Source organism: Parus major, chromosome 5 (genome assembly GCF_001522545.3).
Source record: "Parus major isolate Abel chromosome 5, Parus_major1.1, whole genome shotgun sequence".
NCBI classification, from domain to species: domain Eukaryota; kingdom Metazoa; phylum Chordata; class Aves; order Passeriformes; family Paridae; genus Parus; species Parus major.
Window position 1 is genome coordinate 57,322,119 of NC_031774.1, and position 20,102 is coordinate 57,342,220.

At 48.0% G+C, this 20,102-nt stretch overlaps 1 protein-coding gene across 2 annotated transcripts in view; it reads right to left on the reverse strand.

The window, feature by feature from the left end:
- Positions 1–5,522: 5,522 nt before the first annotated feature.
- KIAA0586 (KIAA0586 ortholog) overlaps positions 5,523–20,102 on the reverse strand; it is an 85,523-nt gene continuing 70,943 nt past the window's right edge. The window contains exons 31-32 of one of the 2 annotated variants that reach the window (XR_002001878.2): positions 9,689–9,833; positions 5,523–5,635 (exon numbers count right to left, since the gene is read on the reverse strand). The gene's annotated coding sequence lies outside the window, so the exon portion shown is untranslated. Of the gene's footprint in view, positions 5,636–9,688; positions 9,834–20,102 lie in introns of those variants that run through there. The other variant, XR_001522248.3, reaches the window with a different exon arrangement.

Sequence of the window (20,102 nt, forward strand, 5' to 3'; positions counted from 1 at the left end):
GTACAAATCCAAAGGCAGGATCTACAGATCATCCATATGGGAAACAAAAGGGTAGGAGATAGCCAAGAGAATTAGGGCAATTGCAACAATTTTTTTTTAAAGTACAGGGAAGCTTCTTGTTTTCCATGTGGGGGGCAATGGCCCTGCAGAAAAGGCAGAAACAGAAAAACACCAATTTTTGTGTGTCCTTTGAGAACAGCCAGAGGGTAAAGTGACATCACCTGGGGCTGATGACAGAGCTTTCCCCCCAGGGGAAAGTAGGGTGATCATTAGGGAAAGATTAGATATTTTTTAATAAGGGGTTTGTCCAACCTGCAGCAAGGCAGAACTGTCTGTGTTGGGCTTTTGCCTTCCAATTTCCCACTGATGCTTTGCTAACAGAAGCAACTCTGGGAATTCCCATGCAGAGGCCAGAAAGTGTGTGAGGTAACACTGGGTAACAACAACATGGGTGCAACACCTAAAACACTGGGAGTAGCCTTCCAGTAAATCTCTCCCCCATCTCCACTGGTAGTTATGAGCCAGTTGTACCATTGGCAAACAGATCTTTCCTGTCCTCCTAAAGAGCAGCGGGATTGGCCTCCTGGATCCCAGAGATTAAATCTCAGGAGGAGCCTGTGCTCTTGTTGCTGGATACTGCCCTTGGAGCAGCTAGAAGGACCAGGGCATTGGGTGGGACAGGATCTTGCAGACACTCCCCTACAGCTCCTGGGCTTGAGACTCACTGTGGGATCAAGAATTTGCCTTTCCAACTGGACACTCCCAAACCCACCTCATCTGGGTTTGTTAAGAGATTGTTTATTGCCAATCCGGTTTAGAAGCTCCATACAAATAAAGCTCAGCCTCTTCCCTGCTCTTTAACAGAGCTTCAGCCCTTCAGGGAGCTCCCAAATCATCCTCAGAGTTACCAGAAAAGCAGAGTTAGTCATGAAACCTTTCACTGATGGAGACAGATCCAGAGCATGGGTGAGTCCAGGGCAGCTCAGCAAGCACATGGCCAGGCTCACTTCCAGGACCAGGCACCACTCTGCTCCCTATTTCCCTGACTGAAGCCACCTTCCCAAGAGGGAAAGCCAGATCCTCTTTTCCAAATGGGGGACTGATGTCTCATGTCACTGCTGTGGAGGATAGTGGCCATCCTGCTGTTGACCCACAAAGCTGTTCCCATTTCCATTGCAGCTGTATGGAAATCAGCTCATCTAAACACATCCCATGGGCCACTGCTGGCTCAGCTGTCAGTAGCTGAGCTGCCCCACTCATGGCACATGTGGAGAGGCATCACCAGTTGGTATCTTCACCTTCCAGTGCCTTAAAAGAATAAGGAAATCTACAGAGAGAGGCACAGGTCTGCTGTATTTGTGGTGAGACAAGTCTCTAAGCAATGTCCACACACACCCACCTCCACTTTCCCAGAAAACGCCTGTTACACCACTACAAAAAGCCCTCATTTATTGACTATTAATGAAAGCATTCTTCCAAGAGGTGGGAAGGAGCAGGAAAGCTGATGAGCCCAGCCCAGCTCAGCAGAGCCAGAGACACGGGGTGTGCAGTGCCAAGCAGCGATTGATGCAATGTGAGCAGCCCTGAGCCAGCAAACTGAAGAGACCTGGGATGGGGAAAGAGGAGTGTAAATCCCTACAGTGCATAGCCAGGGCCTGGAAAAAAAATTTTAGGATAAAAAGCGAAGGACAAAGCTTGAGTCCACGCTGGACTCACCATAAAGAGTCCACCATGAACCCACCACACTCCTAATGCTGCTGGCCCTGGTGCATCAGCCCTTTTTACCCCAAACTGTTATCTAGCCAGGGAACAAATCAATGGAATAATCTACTCCAGATTCATTACTGTCAGCTCACTCAGAATTATGTGTATTAATGACCAGATTATATCTGTTTATATAATACAAATTACCATAGAGTGACTGCAGGCATTGAAATGCTCCTTGTCTGTTTGACACACATAAATAATGGAGGAGCTCACGCTGCATTTGGTACACATGACTAACCTTTTATCCCTGGCACCCCAGTGCAGGCTGGAGAGACGACTCAGGTTTCAAATTCCTCGCTCCAGCTGTCATTAGCCTCTCTGAGCGTTGGCGAATCGGCAGCTAATTGATGTCCTTGTTGGACATTATTTTATTAGTCAGGCCTGGTGAGCATCAAGTGGAATTTTAATGCCCTTCTATCCTTGGCTCCACGTGGCCCTAAGTGTTAAGGCTTGTAAATAATTAACTGCACTCCAAGAGTTTTAGGAAAGGGCAAATAAGTTGTCCTGGGGGTTTGGGCTGCTCCAGCCCTCCCTGGTGTGGTGCCCAATGTGGGCTCCTGGCAGGATGAGCTGAGATCTCCACGGGGTGTAAGGAACCACCCAGACCTCAGTCCCTCAGTGATGGTTCACACCATCCTTGGGTGTGGATGGACCCCTGGGAATCTGCCATGGGGAAGAGGGAGAAGCAGGAGTTTGCAAGGAGAAGGTTCAAGTGAAGGCTCAGTGCTGTGCAACGCTGCCCGGTGCTTGTTGCTGCACCAAAAATCCATCACTGCATCGAGCTGTCCCCGACATGTGGTGAGGAATAAAGGATTTTCACAACCTGCTGTGAGCTTCTGGCTTGTCTGAAACCCCACGTGCCGGGTCACTGAGGGGTTGGGGCTCAGTGGCCACGTCACTTCTGGGCTGGGGCACTGAGCACCATCCCCAGCTGGGGACCCAGGGCACAGTCAGGCCCCTCTGGGAGTGTGGGCAGGGAGGTTTTGCTGTTGTGTGTTGCCTCAAAAATACTGGCCTTTTTTCTTCTGCTTTTTGCTTTAAGACTGGCCCAATTACCTGAAATTTGAGACTTGCAAATCAGGGCCAAAAAAATATTTTGAGTGAAACGTTGGGAATTGCTTACTTTTTAAAATTTCATCAATTCTTTTGTATTTTCTTTTCTTTATGATTTTATGATATGTTTCCACCCTAAGCCCAGACCTCCTGAGCTCACTGCTGGCAGATCCTTCCCTGTTGATCTCTTGGGATTTCTCCCCTTCCTTTCCCTCCTCTACCCATCACTCTGGAACCCCTCTGGGACAGGAATTGTCTGTTTCTACATAAGTACTCTGCATTTGTTCTCAAACAGAGCCCCCAGGGCAACAGCATGATGCCAAAAATAAATAATTTAAAATCAAACCTTGATCAATCTCATGAGATCCCTTCTCCAGCCCTGCTTAGGTACTGCATGGGCTTTTCCAGGAGCTGAGTAAAAATGAACAGGCAACTTGGGCACACCAGGCTATTCATACATTAGGCAATAATTATAATGTATATTAACTGCCTGGGTGTTGAAAGAGTCCCAGCATGAGATTGCTTCCCTAATAGGAGACAGGAGTGATAAAAGACAGTAATAGATTGCCTTTCAGATGTGGAATTAAAAGCAGCAGCTCATTAGATTATTTTTTTTTCACAGCCTCTAATCGCAAGTAGTTTCTTTTCAAGTCAGATTTCCATTTCCAAGGCTAAGCTCGGCAACACAAACAGAAATTAAAGAGGATGGGGGGTCCTATTCTGACCTCTCTGGCATCACAGGAAGGGAGAGTAACTGAGCTCAGCTCAGCAGTGCTGCCCAGCCCACCTAGGCAGCCTTCTGAAGAGACTATCATCAAAAGATCAGGATTTGGCAGCTTTTTTTTTGCTTTTTTCTCCTTTTAAAAAGTAGAGGCAGCCCCTATATTTCCTTTTTATTTATTTTTTTAAGAGATAGCCTAGAAGATAAGGCTTTTGAATTAGAAAAATCAAAAAAAAAAAATAAATTACTTCAAAGTAGTGGCAGAGATTCCTAAAAAACCTGACATTTTCACTTACTGATCCAGTTTGTCTCTAGCAAGGAATGCTTTCCAGACAACTTTGGCTGCTGTTTTTAAAAGAGAAGTATAGAAAGCAGGAGAAGAAAGAGCTGGATTTTTGCTGAGCTGGGAAGCACAGTAAATAACATTCATTAGGTTCTCCCAGACAGTTTTAATGACTCAGAGTTTTAAATCGTTCATTCAACATCTTTACAGGCCAAAATATAGTAAGGTTTCAAACTCAAATCCTTTGGCAGGAGCTACATAATCCATAAAACATTTTAAGGGCAGGAATACAGGGGAGAGTCAAAAAGGTATAAAATTAGGCCAGGAATGGTGTTGCTGGTCAAATTTCATCTCAATCAGCAGCAAAGCCTGCTTTTATCTGCATTGATGGCACCTAAAAATAAAGAAGTCTGGAGCACCTCTGTCTTCCCACCCCCAGGGCCAGGACAGGCACAGCCACATGCACATTTTGGCTGCCAGGCATGGGTTAAACAGCTTTCACCATCCCTGTTTTTAGTAGCCAAGCTCTTAAACACAGATGGAGACTTGGATCCAGCAGCACAAAAGCTGCATTTGTTTCCACTGTTCTGTCCACTTCACCCTGGATGGGAAATGAGCTCTTCAGCAAGTGAGGGTTTACACAAGATTCATGCAGGGATCTGGGTCTGGGGTTTAAGGCTGGCTTAAGGCTCCAAAAGTGCCATGATCCACATCCCTTGGGAGCAATCCTGCTGTGTCCTTCCGAGTGGGGTGCCAGTGCTGCTGGTCCTGGCAAGCAGGGTGGCTGGGAATTGTCTGTGCAAGGTGAAGACAAAAGCCTGCAGCTTGGTCACAGCTCTCCTTGAGGAGTGTGAGATGCAGGGAGGGCCTGGAAGCTTTTCTGGAGCCAAGGGGCTGGTTTTGGGTGCATCCCTATGGGGTGTAGTCACTGCAAGTCCATCCCCTTGCCCAGCTCACTAGCTTGGGGTTGGTTATGGTGTTTTTTCCTGCCCTCAGCATGCTGTGGTGCCATTTAAAGGGCGTTTTCAGGGTGGTTTAACACCTGAGCAGGCAGAGCCCAGCTGGGCCATCACCCACAGGAGCCTTTCTGGCTGATGGGAGACGTGAGATGTGCAGGCCCTGCAGCAGCAGCAGCAGCAAGTGGTGACATGGACCAGGTGACAGCAGCTCTGCCACAAGCCAGAGCCCCCCAGAGTGACCCACGGTGTCACAGCCAACCTGCAGCCATCCCTGGATCCCAGCTGGTGCTGCTGCTGTGGGAGAGAGACACCTGGAGCAGCTGAGCTGGGCCGTTCCCAGACAAGGATTTGCACCCTGAAACCTTCACCTGGCAGGGAGAGAGCAGGGAGAGAGCAGGGAGAGAGCAGGGAGAGAGCAGGGAGAGAGCAGGGAGAGAGCAGGGTCTGGCCTGGGAGGGATGGAGCAATTGTGTTGGGGCATTAAAGGCAGCACCCTTGGCCCAGGAGCTGCCTACAGGGACACACAGAGCAGGCCCTGGGGAAAAACAAACTGTGGGAGACATTTTAAGGAAAGCTTTCAGCATTTTGGGAACTGGGGAGGCCAGGGGTGCTGCAGAGGCACCAGCTCATCTGGAGATGGCTGAAGCTGAGTTGATTTTTATTGTTTTGGTGTGAAAGCGCTTGGGGTGAGCACGATCAGGGCCCAGAACTCACCTCCAGAGGTGTAAATCAGGAGAGGACCCAGGGCTGTCTGCAGGGCTTGCCCAGAGGTGATGGGAAGCAGGGAAGATGCTTTTCTGTGCATTGGTTTGCAAACAGGGTGTTGTGGGTAAGGACACATCCAGGAGAGGCCTGTGAGGGGAAGGAAGGAACCCGTGGGATTTCCAGCCATAACCACCTCCTCCATCTCGGCTGTCAGACAAGAAAGGGTTTGCAGAAGGTGCTGTGGCCTGGGCAGGAAGGGGATTTCGTCCCTCTCACCCCACACTGTGGCACATGTTGATGGTTTCCCTGGATCAGAGGTGCTCTGCCCGGGTCAGGTTTGCAGCTGTGTGCGTTCCACCAGTGCTCTCCAGCTGGATACCAAACCTGGGCTCAAAACCAAAAGCCCACAAATCCAGAGCCACGCTCCAGCCTGGCTCTGCTTCCCTGCTCTGTTTGTTCCTCCAGAGGCAAAAGGCTCAAGCCCTTTGACCATTTACTTCCCAGAAATAGGAGCAGGACCTTAAAGTAGCCATTAACCCCCCCTCCAAAAAACCCCCATGGATTAATTTTTGTTCATAAATATTCTCCCCCTGCTCCCCCTTCCTCCTGGTATCCTGTTGCATGGAGAGATTGAGCACAAAAAAAAATGCACAGCTGAAAATGAAGCATCCCCCCAAGAAAACCAGGAAACCAACCCAGGAGTGAGCCCTTCCCTTCACTGCCCCATGTGCTAAATCCATTGGAGATGAGCAGCTCAGTCCAAGACGCCCCAGGACTTCCCACTCCCTCTCTTTTTTATGATTACCCAACCCTGCTACAAGCAGGCAATAAAATCCTGCAGCCTCATCAACAAAATTAGATCAATTCCACGGCTTCACTTCCGCTTTAAACCTTATCAAATTACTCCTCATCCTAAGGATCCTGGGGAATAGCTTTTACAGGGAGAGCACAAAATCAAATTAAAGATTCATTCAAATTAAAAGGTTCAATTTTAAAAGAGGCAGGGCCAGGCCAGAAGGAGCTGAGGAAAGTATTTTTTAATGAGCTCAGTGGCAGGAGTATCTTTAATAATAGATCTGATGGGGGAACCCAGGAACTTGGCAGCACATGAGGCCTTTCCCTCCACACTGGGATATATCAAAGGCACAGGTGTCCCCACACACTGATGTTGGCAATGGTCCCTCTGAGCCCCAGATTAAATTTTGGTGACCAGAAGAAAAATGTGGCATCGATCTTATGGATTGGCTGAGCCAACAGCACAAGGGAGAAAGCATCTAAGAGAAAAAGGCAAGATAAGAATTATGGAAGAAAATGAATTCTCTGGTAGGATGAGATCTCTGGTAACTTGGCTGTGATCCTTCCTAGTTCTGATTTGAAAACAAACTCAGCAGGACAATCAGAGAATCACAGAATGGTTGGGGTTGGAAGGGACCTTAAAGACCATCTAGTTTCAACCCCCTGCCATGGGCAGGGACACCTTCCACTAGACCAAGTTGTCCCAAGCCCCGTCTAACCTGGCCTAGAACACTTCCAGGGATCCAGGGGCAGCCACAGCTTCTGTGGGCAATTTGTGTCAGGGCCTCACCACCCTCACAGTCAAGAACTTCTTTCTAATATCCAATCTAAATCTACTCTTTGAGTTTAAAGTAATTTCTCTTTGCCTGGTCACTCCATGTCCCTGCCCAAAATCCCTCTCCAGCTCTTCTTGAGCCCTTTTAAGCACTGGAAGAGGCTCTGAGGAGACCTCAGAGACTTCTCTTCTCTGGGCTGAACAGCCCCAACTCTCAGCCTGTCTCAAAAGCAGAGGCACTCCAGCCCCTAGAATATCTTTGCTCCATCAAGTCCATGTCCTTCTGATGTTTGGTACCCCAGAGCTGCATGCAGCACTCAAAGCATTTTCTTATCTTAAATCACCCATCCACATCCATGGCAGAACTTCCCCAGTCCCAGGACAGAGATGGGCTTCAATTTTCCTGCTATTTGTAAGGTAATATTGAAATTCCACTGTTCCAGGTCAGGGCTCTTCCCAAATCCTGCCTGTTCATAAATGGGTTGTCACATTTTTCACTGTAAAATTCTCATACCAGGATCTGGGTCGGGGTGAGCAGAGCTTGTGAATGCCAGGACTGCAGAGCCTCAATGGAGATGCTGATTCCAACAGCAGGGAAGTTTTCCAAGGCAGTGCAGAAATTGAAGACCTTTAATCCGACTTTGAAATGCCTTCCAGTTTGGGGTAAGGGAGGGAGAAGTTTGAGGGGGGTTGGTGATGCCCTTGGATAGTCTCAGAGAGTCTCAGGGCAGCACCTATATATAGATGTGCATATAAATACACCTATACATATGCATGTGTGACACATTGCAATCAGGCTGTCTGCAGCTGCTGACAGGGACAGTCCAACCCCTCCTTGGGAGGGAAAAATCAGCTGGACTCTGCTGAGAAAGGGGAGAAGGATACTGAAGTCCTCTCAGAAAATTAAGGGGGAAATAAAAAGGACTGGTCTGCAGTTTGAGGTTTTGGTTTTTTCTTTGTTTTTCTCTGCTTTCCCCACTTGCCTCTGTGCCTGGCTCAGCTCTTGCCCCTTCTTGCTGCCAATTTGCTTTTCTGCAGCCCTTTGCAATTCTCCAGGGCCTGGGAGACTCCTGGGAAACCTCTGCATGGCCGGGGCAGGAGGTGATGAGTTTGATGGTGCTGCCCACAAAGCAGCACCACCAGAGAGGGGACCAGGGATGGAAGAAGAAACATTTGCAGATTTTTCTTAAGCCCCAAAGCCCTCCCTCTCTTCCCTCCCACAAGTGTTCCTGGCTCACAGAGTGCCTGTCTCCTCTGGCTGCCCCCTCCTCACTCCCCCACCAGCCCAGGAAGATGGGATGGAACCCTCCCTCTGTCAGGATGGAAATACTGGATGGTAAATTTTGCTGCAATTGACTGAATACAGCCTGGAGTGCTGGGAAGCATCCTCTGGGCAGGCTTGAGGCCACAGAGAAAGGCTCCAAAGTGCCTCAAAACCCCTGCATGGGTTAAAAACAGGTGGTTTGGTCATTTCCTCAGGGGTTGTTTCCCTGCCTTGCCTTGCCCTGGGGTGTGGTGTGGCTGCTCTCAGAGCTGGGCAAGGAGGGGTTCTGAGGGGTGTGAGGGCTCAGAGCTGGGCAAGAAGGGGTTCTGAGGAGTGTGAGGGCTCAGAGCTGGGCAAGAAGGGGTTTTGAGGAGTGTGAGGGCTCAGAGATGGGCAAGAAGGGGTTTTGAGGGGTGTGAGGGCTCAGAGCTGGGCAAGGAGGGGTTTTGAGGGGTGTGACTGCTCTCAGAGCTGGGCAAGAAGGGGTTTTGAGAGGTGTGAGGGCTCAGAGCTGTGAGGCTGCTGAGCTGTTCACTCCTGACATGGGCCAGGGAGAGGAGTCACCCTCCCAGCCCTGGGTGTCAGCTCAGAGCCCACTCACCAGGAATTTAAACAAAATTCTTTATTCAAAACTCGTGTTTTGCTTGCCATGGAAACATTTCTGCTTAAAAAAAAAATAATTAAAAAGGGATACAAGGGCATGTAGTGATAGGACAAGGGGTAATGGCTCTAAACTAAACCAGAATCCCTCAGGATGGCTGGGTCTCAGAAGTGCCAACATCTGACCAGAGCATCAAGGAAACAGCTTTCCCTGCTGATGCTTCAGTTTTCCAGCATGGCCATCCACTGAATCCTTGAGCTAAAGGGGATTTTTGTACTTGCTTAAGACATTTTTGTCCTCAGCAAAGCACTATTCAGGGCCCCCAAATGGGGAATAGTCAAATCCCCTGAGCTGGAATAGCTTGTTCACTTGTGCTGAAATTGCTGCACTCTAAAAACACATTTTTAAATGTTTCTGCTGGTGCATGGCAAATGCCCTCAATCCCCACTTGGAGTAGGTCCCTTGGAAAGCAATTTATGATGAGTTTTGTTTCTTAATTAGAATGTGGCTGCATAAAAAGTTATAAAGAGGCCCCTGAGGGGTTTTTTTTTTTACTTTTTACAGCAGCTCCTTGGGGGAAAAGGCCTTACTTTAAACCATGAGAAGGAATCCAGAGGGGTCTGTCACTCTCCTGATGAACTCAGGGAAGCTGATCCTAGGGGAAATGGCCAAACAGGCAGCTCAGGTTTTACCTTCACCCACCCCAAAATCCCCAAAATCCCCAAAATCCCCCAAATCCTCAAAATCCCATCCCCTGCAAAGGACCTGCTGCAGGTTGACTTCCACTCAAGGATGGTTTCAAAAGGCTCAGATTAGCAACAGATGCAGGAACACCATCAGTGGTGGCATCACACCCCCAACACTTCCCCTCTCTCTTTCCAGCTGTGTTGGCCAAGAGTAAATTGAAGACCTGCAATGAAAGAGAAGAGAAATTGTTTGTTTCCATTTCACATGGGATCTGGAGGGGTTCAGGGACTTCAGTGGTGCAGCACTGCCATTTAAACCAGGCTGGTTGAAGACAGACTTTGCTAGGAGTCAACCACTGGCAAAAGCTCCAGGAGAGCAGCCCAGGTGCATTTTTCCATTGCTGCTCACGGAAGTGTCATTGAAGGGTCAGCAAAAATTCTCCCAGCATTTTGATTTCTTCTTTTTATAGCTTCATAACCACTTAAAAACACTTCTTCTTCAGGAGCAGGGGGCCTCCAAAATAGGGAAGATAATAGTTATGAAAGGAAATAATTCTACAGTAGGATGAGACTCCCAGTACTTGGCTGTGCTCCTGCCTAGTCTGGATCTGAAAACAATCTCAGAAGGAGATTCATGGAATCACAGAATGGTTTGGATTGGAAGGAACCTTTAAAGATCATCCAGTTCCACCCCCTGCCATGGCCAGGGACAGCTTCCACTATCCCAGGTTGCTCCAAGCTCCATCCAACCTGGCCTGGAACACTCCCAGGGATGGGGCAGTCACAGCTTCTCTGGGCACCCTGTGCCAGGGCCTCAGCACCCTCACAGTCAAGAATTTCTTCCTAAAATCTCATCTAAATCTGCCCTGTTTCATTTTAAGGCCATTCCCTTGTGAACCAAGCAGATTGCCTGGATCTACAGATGATGGAGGCAGAAGTCTTTCCTTGCTGGCTCCCTTTGGAGAAATACACACAGCAGCTCCCATCTACACAGCAGCTCCCATGCTAAACAAAAGGCAGGCAACAGCTCAGCAGTTTCCCTGCTCCTGAAGGTGGAAAATCTGTTTGGCTACACTCACCCACTCCTCGAGTTGTTGGCATGTCCCAAAGAGAGCATGATATTCCCGTGTTTCGTAGGAGCAGCATAACAAAACAGACAGACCGAGAAATCAAGGAGCAGCACAAAAGCCATAAATACCAACCACAGCTCCGAGCCAATTAGTGAAACAAGAGAAATCCAATTCAGCCTTGGGTTTTCACTCAGAGGCAGGAATGTCTCTGCTGCAGCCTGGGAAGTTCGCCGGCGCTGGCAGCTCTGAGAATTCACCTCGTGTAAACCCAGCAGAGAGATGAAAAATACGCTCCTGCTCCAGGCAAAGCTGCAAAGTGGCTGAAAGAGAAGGCTGTGGAATGATTAATTTGGGGATCAATGGAGTAGCCAGAGCAGCCAAAGGAGCTCAGCTGGACATGTGAGTGGGTCAGTGGGGCTGCAGGAGCAGTGCCAGGCCTGGCCATGGGTCAGAACCAGCACTTGGGAAACAAGGCTGGAACCAAGGCTGATCTTATCTCCTCCTGTGTGAGGAGTAACCACACACAAAAATTACAGCACCCACACAGCTGTGGTACTTGGAAGGTCCCTGAATGGCAGAGAGCACAGGGAGCACCAAAATATCCTGGAAAAGACACACACAAAAGCAGGGACAAAGTGGTTTGTGGCAGTAGTTCTCATCCCTGATGGGGAGATGTCTTCCTGGCTGGGATTTAATTTGAGTTCCTGAGCTTCTGCTGGTTTAAAGTCAATGCCTGATGCCCCAAGCAGCAGCACTGTTTTGCCTTTATTAACCTGTAACCAAATAAAAGGTTTAAATCAGCTCTTACAGAAAGTTTCTGTATCACTGTCACTGCTCTTTGGCTGCAGGAACCATGGCTTTCTGAAATTCTCTTTACAAACAGAAGGCACTGGGAACAGGCTCTGCTATTTTAGTTCATACAGACATTTTGGCATTGCAGCCAGTCCTCACCAGCAAGAGCAAATGTAACACTGGTGATTTCAATGCTGAAGAACAGGCTTTGAAACTCCTCGTAATGCTGCTGTTTGAAAGCTCATCATCCTCAAAAATGGGGATGTTTGGGATTTAAAGGAGGTGGTGCTGTCCCAGAGAACTGCAGTGCCAGCCCACAGAGGGCAGAACAGCCCAGCCCCACAGGAGGGGATGCAGGAGCACAAACCCCGAGGCAATGTGAAGTCTGAGCATCCCAAGGCTGGGAGAATCCCCCAGGGAGCACCAGCACAGCAGGGCAGAGGCAATGCAAAGCAGCAGTGAAATGGGCTGAGCTGGGCACCTCACCATGGCCTTGCAAGAGACAAACCCACCACCAAACCATGTCCCCAAGGGCCACATCCAGAGGCCTTTTACATCCCTCCAGGGATGGTGATTCCCCCACATTCCAGTGCTTGACAAGCTATTCCATGAAGAAATCTCCCCTAGTATCCAACCTAAACCTCTCCAGGTGTAACTGGAGGTTGTTTCCTCTGGTCCTGTCACTGGTTACCTGGGAGGAGAGACCAGCCCCCTCGTCACTCCAACCTCCTTTCTGGGAGTTGGAGATGGATGGTTTGCTCCATCCTCTGACAAGCACAAACCCAGGGATTTTCAGTCATTTTCTGCTACCTATGGTGATGCCTGAAGGATGCAGGGAAGGGCCAGATGATGTTGGCAGGGAGGCAGGAGCAGGAGGTCTTTCTGCAGCCCTTTCTCAGCTCAGCTGGAGCAGAGGGTGGTGGGGTTTGGCACATCCTTTGGACATCACCTGTGAAGGGTGCACAGGGACAGAGCACACCTCCCTCCTCAGCCACCACCATCTGGAACAAATCCCTCAGCAGGGACAGGAACAGAGGACAGGGAGCAGCAAGAGAAATTATTTTATTTAATCTTCACTGCATCAGGAACCCATGTGTAAGCTGGATTTGCAGCACCAGCACCTCTAAAGCAGCATTTCCTGGATGAATGAGAAAGCTCTCTGTTAAAGAATAAACTTAACAAAAGACAGATTAACAACTGCCTGGATTTTAGTGAAAAACCCAGATTCCTAATTCCTGCGTGCACTGGCTGCCCTGAGGCACAACATGTAATGCATCCACACACACCAGCACAGTCTGAGGGCTGAAATCCTACACCCACCAGTCTGAGGGAGGAAAAGTTATCAGATTAAAGATCAGCAAGATTTAAGGACTGGTAGAGCATTTATCACAGTGGGTTTTGCACTCATCTGCTTTATGTACTCAACCAAGATTTACTTGGAGTTGTCACTATTTGGGCTCTGAGGAGGAAACAAGCTGACTCCTTCTCCTTTCTCATCCACTAAGACATCTGAGCCTATGCCTAAATTTACCCAAGAGAAGGGGCTCATTGAAGCTGGTACAAGTATTCTTATATTTAAATGTAGGGATGTAAATGTGGAGATTTAAAATATCTTGTGAAATTGAAGCTTGGGCACAGTAACCCAAAATACTTCCATGTTTCTAAGCTTGTCCCCAGCCCTGCTCCTTTCAGAGCTTCTTTCACATTACTCAAAACATTTGCACACTTAAGTTTTCCATTTGGTGTGGATAAATTTTCCATTGGGTGTCAGTTTTACCAGCAGCAGCAGCCACCCAAACAATTCAAATACTCCCAGGGACATGGAAAACCAGTATTGGATCAGGTGCTTGGGTTGCATCAGAAATTTATGTATTACTTTTACCTAACCCTAAACTAGCCAATATCCAAGGACTGTTTTCTTCAGGTCATAGAGTCATGGAATATTCTGAGTTGGAAGGGACCCACAAGGATCATTGAGTCCAACTCCAGCCCTGGGGATCCTGTTCCAGTGCCCAGCCACCCTCTGAGAAACTTTTTCCTCATATTCAAGCCCAAACCTTTTCCTAATATCCAAAAATCTTCATCCTAACATCCAGATGTTTCATTTGCCATGTGAAAATTAATTATCACAGTTCAATTCCCATTATATCAAGCACCTTTAGGGAAAAAAACTAATCCAAGATGGTCTTTCTGCAACCTAGCAGGATGCAGAAATAGCTGTAAAAATAACAGATGGAGCACAACAACTGTCCTGCATCCATCTAAGTTTGTGCCACGTTTCTGGTGGTGGCCACAGCACAGGGAAAATCCAACCTGTGACAACTGCCTTGAATTTCCTGAAAACCACATCAATTCCCAGCTCATTTCTTCATGTGAGCACTGCCTTTCCAAGCCATCTCAGAGCTCACAAAATGCTCTTGCAGAGAGGAATGGACAAGGAACTTTTTAAAAGCTTTGCAAGAAGACCATGCCTGGAAACCCAGATTGGTTCTTCTCTGCTTCTCTTTAGGAGCAGCATTCCCAGGCTGCATTTCCAGGAGGTTTTTGGTTTTACAGCTGTCATGACAGCAATTTTCTCAGCTTTGCAAGGTTCCCTCATATCCTGTTTGAACTGGCTTATCTCTGTTTAGAAGCCATGTTCCTACACGGCGTTTTTCAGGAACAGATGTTCCAGCTGATCCCGCATTGAAGCACTCAACATATTTCACGGCCCCATTTTGAAACAATTAGCCTGTCACTGCTGAAAGAAACCTAATGCTTGGCTACTTGTTCACTTTAGAAATTAAAAAAAAAAAATAATAAAAAAAGAAGACATCAGGAATAATCCATGATTTATACTTTTCCCAAATATGCCAAGATGCTCTAAATTTACAGCTCATTAAAATGGCAGCATGTTGTGTTTCAGCTGCTGGTCCCAAGATTTGTTATCTGGAGAAAAAGATCTGTGGGCAGAGCAGCTGGCAAAGAGCTCTAACAGCCCCAAAAGTGACCAAAAAAAAAAAAAAAAGAAAAAAGAAGTAAAAAGAAGTAAGAAGACTCTTTATTTACACAAATTAAAAGCTAATGGGTTAGTCAGGAGTGTTCAGAGCAGTGGGACCTGTAGCTCTTGGGCCACAGGCTGCTGTCAACACACCCAATTTACTGTGCAATACAAGGCAGCCTAATTAAGAAGTCCTTGATGGAGTCACAGAATCCTAGAATTATTTGGGTTGGAAGAGACCTTAATGCTCATCCAGGTCCAACCCTCTGCCATGGCAGGGACACCTTCCACTATCCCAGGCTGCTCCAAGCCTGACCAACCTGGCCTGGGACACTTCCAGGGATCCAGGGGCAGCCACAGCTGCTCTGGGCAGATGCTCTGGGTTGCAAACACCCAGCAGAGCAGCACAGACCCATGGCTGTAATTCCAGTCATCTGCAGGCAACAGCTTGGGAACCATCCAGGCACAGACCCAGGGAACAGCAAGATGCAGTAAATGGCTTTGGTGCCAGAAAAACCCAAGGAGCCACAGGAGGATTTATATCAGGGAAGAATTTGATCCCCAACATTAAGCAGCAGTAATACCCACAAAAAAAGGAACTTGCAGGCCGCTGTAATAAAATGATCTCCTTTCCATCTTATCAAGATTCCACCAGCCTATTTCTACTTGGAGAAAGAGATCTCATGGTCATACAGATCCAGACCCAAAGGAGTGAGCACCCAGCACAGAGCCCATCTGCCACCAACACACACCCCCTGCTTATCCCTGCCTGCCTGGCACCTTCTGGTGCCATTTGTAACCTTGTGTACCTTTGTAACCTGCTCCTTGTCAGCTCCTTCTTTTTTCTTGGAGCAACCTGGTCTAGTGGAAGGTGTCCCTGCCCACGGCAGGGGGCTGGAATGAGATGATCTTTAAGGTCCCTTCCAACCCAAACCCAAATCATTCCAAATGGTTCCCAATGTCTGCCTTTCCCTTCAGAGGGATGGGGGTGTGTGAGCCAGGCCCGAGCTGGCAGCCCCAAGGCTGACATTTCCTGGCCAGCATGGGGTGCAGTAACGAGGAAGGCGGCAACAACCCAGCTTCCAGCACGGAGCAGCTGCCAGGCCACGTGTCCCTGCTGACACACAGCCTGGCAAGGACAGGTCCAGTCTGCCAGGACCAGGCTGAGCAGGAACAGCATCTCCAGGAGCAGGCTGAGAGCCCAGGCAGGAAGAGCATCTCCGGTGACAGCTCACTAGTGGCAGACGGAGATAGGAGACGAGACGAGGGTCAGGAGAGGCATTGCAACAACCACGAGCCTCAATTAACTGAAAACATCAGAGGCTGCCTGAAATAAAGCTCTTTCTCATATCAGCTGACACTCAAGGCAACTGCATTTTTGATCATCAAAGCAAAACCGAAAAGCTTTTGCTCTTTGCAATTGCTCACAGACCTTTGCTGGGAAGTCATCCTGCCACTCGCCAGTTTAGGGAGAGAAATGTTTTCTCAGGCTCCTGGAAGGATCACAGAGCCCAGACATGTCAGAGCCATCCCCTGGTACTATATATGTGTAGCAGATGCAAAACTCATTTCATAAGTGTATTTTACTCTCAAGCAGGGAGTAGCTGAACTAAGGACAAAAGTGGAGCAGTCAAATGCTTGCATGGAGTCCTCTGGGCCACTGCTAATTCCAAGTAGAGATTTAGCAGCCAACACTCCTCAAAGAAATGTTGGAAGATGAGGTTTGCTCACTTAGAGGCTCTCAGGACAATGGTTCTAGTGGAAAAAGATGGGTGGGCCCATCTCTACCAGCCCTGATCCCAGCCATCCAGGGATGTGGGGAATGAACAGAAAAACCCACCTTGCCCCAAAGGAGGAGTCTCCAAGAGCAGAGGTGGCTCACATCCTAGAGAGCCTGTTCCAAAAACCACAGTGGGATAGCAGAGGTGTGGACACCAAATTCCCACCAAATGGAATCCCACTCTCAGCAGAGTCACAGCAACAGGACTCCTGTCTGGCCTTACTTGTTACATACAGAAAAACAGTTTAGCACTGAAAGGCAAAGCATGGATCCCCAAGGAATATTTCTACAACATTCAGCACTGATTAAAGTGAATTTGGGTGCCCCATGCCCCCCAGACTGGCCTTCTGCCTCTGGGTTCTTGCACATAGCTGGGGGTGCAGCAGGCTGAATTACTGGGGTTATCGTTCTTGGCTGGGTATTTCTAGCTCTGGTGAGGCGCTGCCAGAGCTCAGCTCACTAATTCACCTCCATGTAAATATGATTATTTTAAATGAACTCCAGATGAGGCTTAACTGTAAAAACATCTCCAGTTTTTGTAGCGTTTTTAAGTGTTCGGCTCCGAGTTATTTTTGTTACGGCAAGAACTTAGCCTTTCTTCAGCTTACAAAGAATATTTTCAGAATTAATGATGCCCAACACCCCCCAACTGGAACATGAAAAGTCACAAGTCTGAAAATTAAGCTGCAGCAGGATTTCACGGTCAGGATTTTCCCTTTCTTAGCCAACCATTCCTTTCCTCACAAACAGGAATGCTTTCAGCTTTCAGAGCCAAGCTGAAGAGAAACGAAAACAGTAAGAGGTATTCACTTGGCTGCATTTCTTTGAGTGTTTCTGGTGCAGGGTTCCCATTACAGCTTGTGAGGAGAAGTGGCAGAAAAACACTGTGTGTACATGGGAAGGGTTGTACTTTCTCTGAACAGACACGTTTCCAGGAGGCGGCAGATGAAAGAACTGCTGGTACTTCAGACAGGGGAAAATAACATCTTGCCAGTTGTGTTTATTTGTAGGGCCCTGTGATTTATGCCTTCCCATTTGTAAAGGGGTTGAGGGAGATGGATCACGTGGGCTCTGTTTAGATAATCCCTGAGGAAATTCGGAGTACATCAAGCGGGGAGAGATGGGGTTTGTTCTCGTAGATGAGAGAGGCTGGGAAGTGGCAGGGAGATGTGAGATTTCCTCAAGATCCTGGAATGAAGTTCAAGGCTCTGATTTTCTGAGAAGATTGAGTGTGGGTTGTGAGAATGAAGCAATTAAGATAAGAACACAAGTAGTTCAGGGTAGGCAGGGATGAACAGTTCTTTGCTGTTATTTACTGGCCCTGTGCAGAGAAAAACAAGGAGTTACTCCCTCAAAGACCTTTACCTGTCACACACAAGGAGAAGATGCAAAACTTTTGCTCCAAGCATGAAAGTGGAATCTGTCACCCTCTGACTCACACTCCTGCTCTTTTTTCCCCATAAGAATGCTTCTTTTTGGTGTGGTCCCCATCTCAGCCCTTTGGACCCTCCTGGATTCAGCAGGACTTGCAGAAATCAGCCACTATGGTCTATAATAAAAAACCTAAACAAAACCATTGGCATTTCACACCCTGAAAAACATCCTTGCCACAGTTAGAGGAGGCAAGAATGAGACTGCTTTTAGAAAGAAAGCACTTACAGCAAAGATGAGTTCAGTTAATTGATCCAGGGAAACAAAACAAAGCAAAAGGCCAGGCTGGATGGGGCTTGCAGCAACCTGGGCTAGAGGAATGTGTCCCTAGATTGGAACTGGATGGTCTTTAAGGTCCCTTTGAATTCTGTGACTCAAAACAAAATCAGCTGCTCAAAGAGGCAACAGCTCAGCAGCCCCAGCACAGGAAATCCCCCTCAGCCTTGAGCTGCAGAGCTTAAGGGCCAGAGGAACCCCTGAGTCTCCAGCACCTGGCACGGTGCTGCCTGCAAAGCTGCTTTAAACACTCAGCATTAGCAGCCCTAAGAGCTCTTGAAGCAGTTGTTGGGTTTCACAGCGAGTGTTTGATCCGTGGCTCGGTGCCTGCTGCTCTGCCATAGGTGCTGATTAAGGGAGCTCAGCAGGGAAGGAGAGAGGGAAGATGGTGTTTGTGTGACAGATGCAGGATGCTGAATGCCCTCCACCAAGGGCATGTCAAACAGGAGCAGCACCATTTCCCAGACTGGCAGGAGAAATAGAAGGAGGTACCAAAAAAAAAAAAAAAGAAAGAAAGAAAGAAGACAGGATGACACTCACCCAGCCAAATCCTCTGTCACTGCAAGAAGCAGCTCCCAGAACCCATTAAAAATAAGCTCTAAGTCCTCATTTCAGCAGCAAGGTTTTTCCATGGTGATCAAACACTCGGCTCTCTGGGTGATAACAGGCTGCAGGGAAGTACAACTGCACCTGTATTAAGGAACAGGCACCGAGCAGGGGAAACTTTTCCATCTGACAGTAACAAATTGGAGTGCTGAGACCTCCAGAAGAGCAGGGAATGACCCCACTGCATCCCTGCCTGCGCCAGGTCAAGGCAATAGGAAGTTTTAGCAACCTTAATTTGCAAGGCTGGGCACCCCTGCCAGGAGAGAACAGAGCTGAGAGAGTGGTCTGAAGAGTCCAAGGTCTGAAGAGTCCTTGTCTGCCCAGAGTAAGCAGGATGAAGACTGGCACTGCTGGGAGTTCACTGCCTCCCTCCCAAACCTCCCTCCTGGGAGCTTCCAGCTCATCAGCAGTGGCAGGATTGCTGCTTCCCACGTGGTTTTAGGTTTTTGGGTTTTAGTAAAGTTCTTTGCTCAGCACCTGCTCAGCTCTTCATATGAGTGATTTTTATCTCGTCTTCCCAATTGTTTTTTTAGGAGCTGCCCTAGACCTGCAACAGCCATTCCAGGGGCAAGAGCCCCACTGCCTTTTTGTTCAAGAAATTTCAGGGGCTTCACATCCCCCTTCAAGGTCCTCTACAACTTTGGTGCAGGATCTGCCAGCTTGGGAGCCTGGGGCCTTTGGGATGAAACCTGACCAGGACAGTGATTCTCTGCCCCAAATAAACTCTACAGAGGGGGTGAAAAAGCACCTCTTCCCAAAAAGGCCCTTTCTTGCACTGGAAATATTGGAGAATGATCTCCCCCATGATCAATTTTCTCTCCTTTCTCTATTTTAACCTAAATATGAAGTACTGCATAAAGAACAAAATAACCCCTGAGCTATAAGAATCCCCTTTCTGCACTTACCTCTCAAGGCAGAGGATGAGACTAAAGACAAAACCAGGCCTCCCCTTCTACCCAAAATACAACAAAAGCTGCAGACACGGATACAGGACTGGATTTGTGTTATTGACATCACAGGAACAAAGCCCAGGCCTTATTCTGGCCTCTGCTCAGTTGGCCACATCACCATACTGAGATTTCCATAATTTTATTTGGGATTTCTGAAATAACCTTTTGTTGCAGTTCCCTGACCTGGCTGAAGGATGCCACAACATGGAGATTTGGATAAGGGATCTGGCCACATTCACAAGAGCAAAGAAGCAAAATCCCATCCAAGTCCTGGAGGGTTGGGGGAGGCATCCACACACAATCAAAAGAATGAATATTTTGAGGTAACTTATGAAAGACATGCATCTAAATCAGGAGTGCAGCAGAAAAAGGGGAATAAAAAAGAGATCTCCATAGGAACAATCCTGCCAACCAGGCAAATATCTCAATGCTTATACAGAAGCTTTCAGTTCCACACACAAACCACCACGGGACACCTATGGGAAGGATGGATTTCCCATGTTGTAACAATCCCATAGGATGCAATCCTGCCCCCAGTGCTTGTGCAAAGTGTTAACAGAGAGCTGTTAAGCAGTTGCAGGGTTCCAGCTCTTCTGTGGCTGCATTTC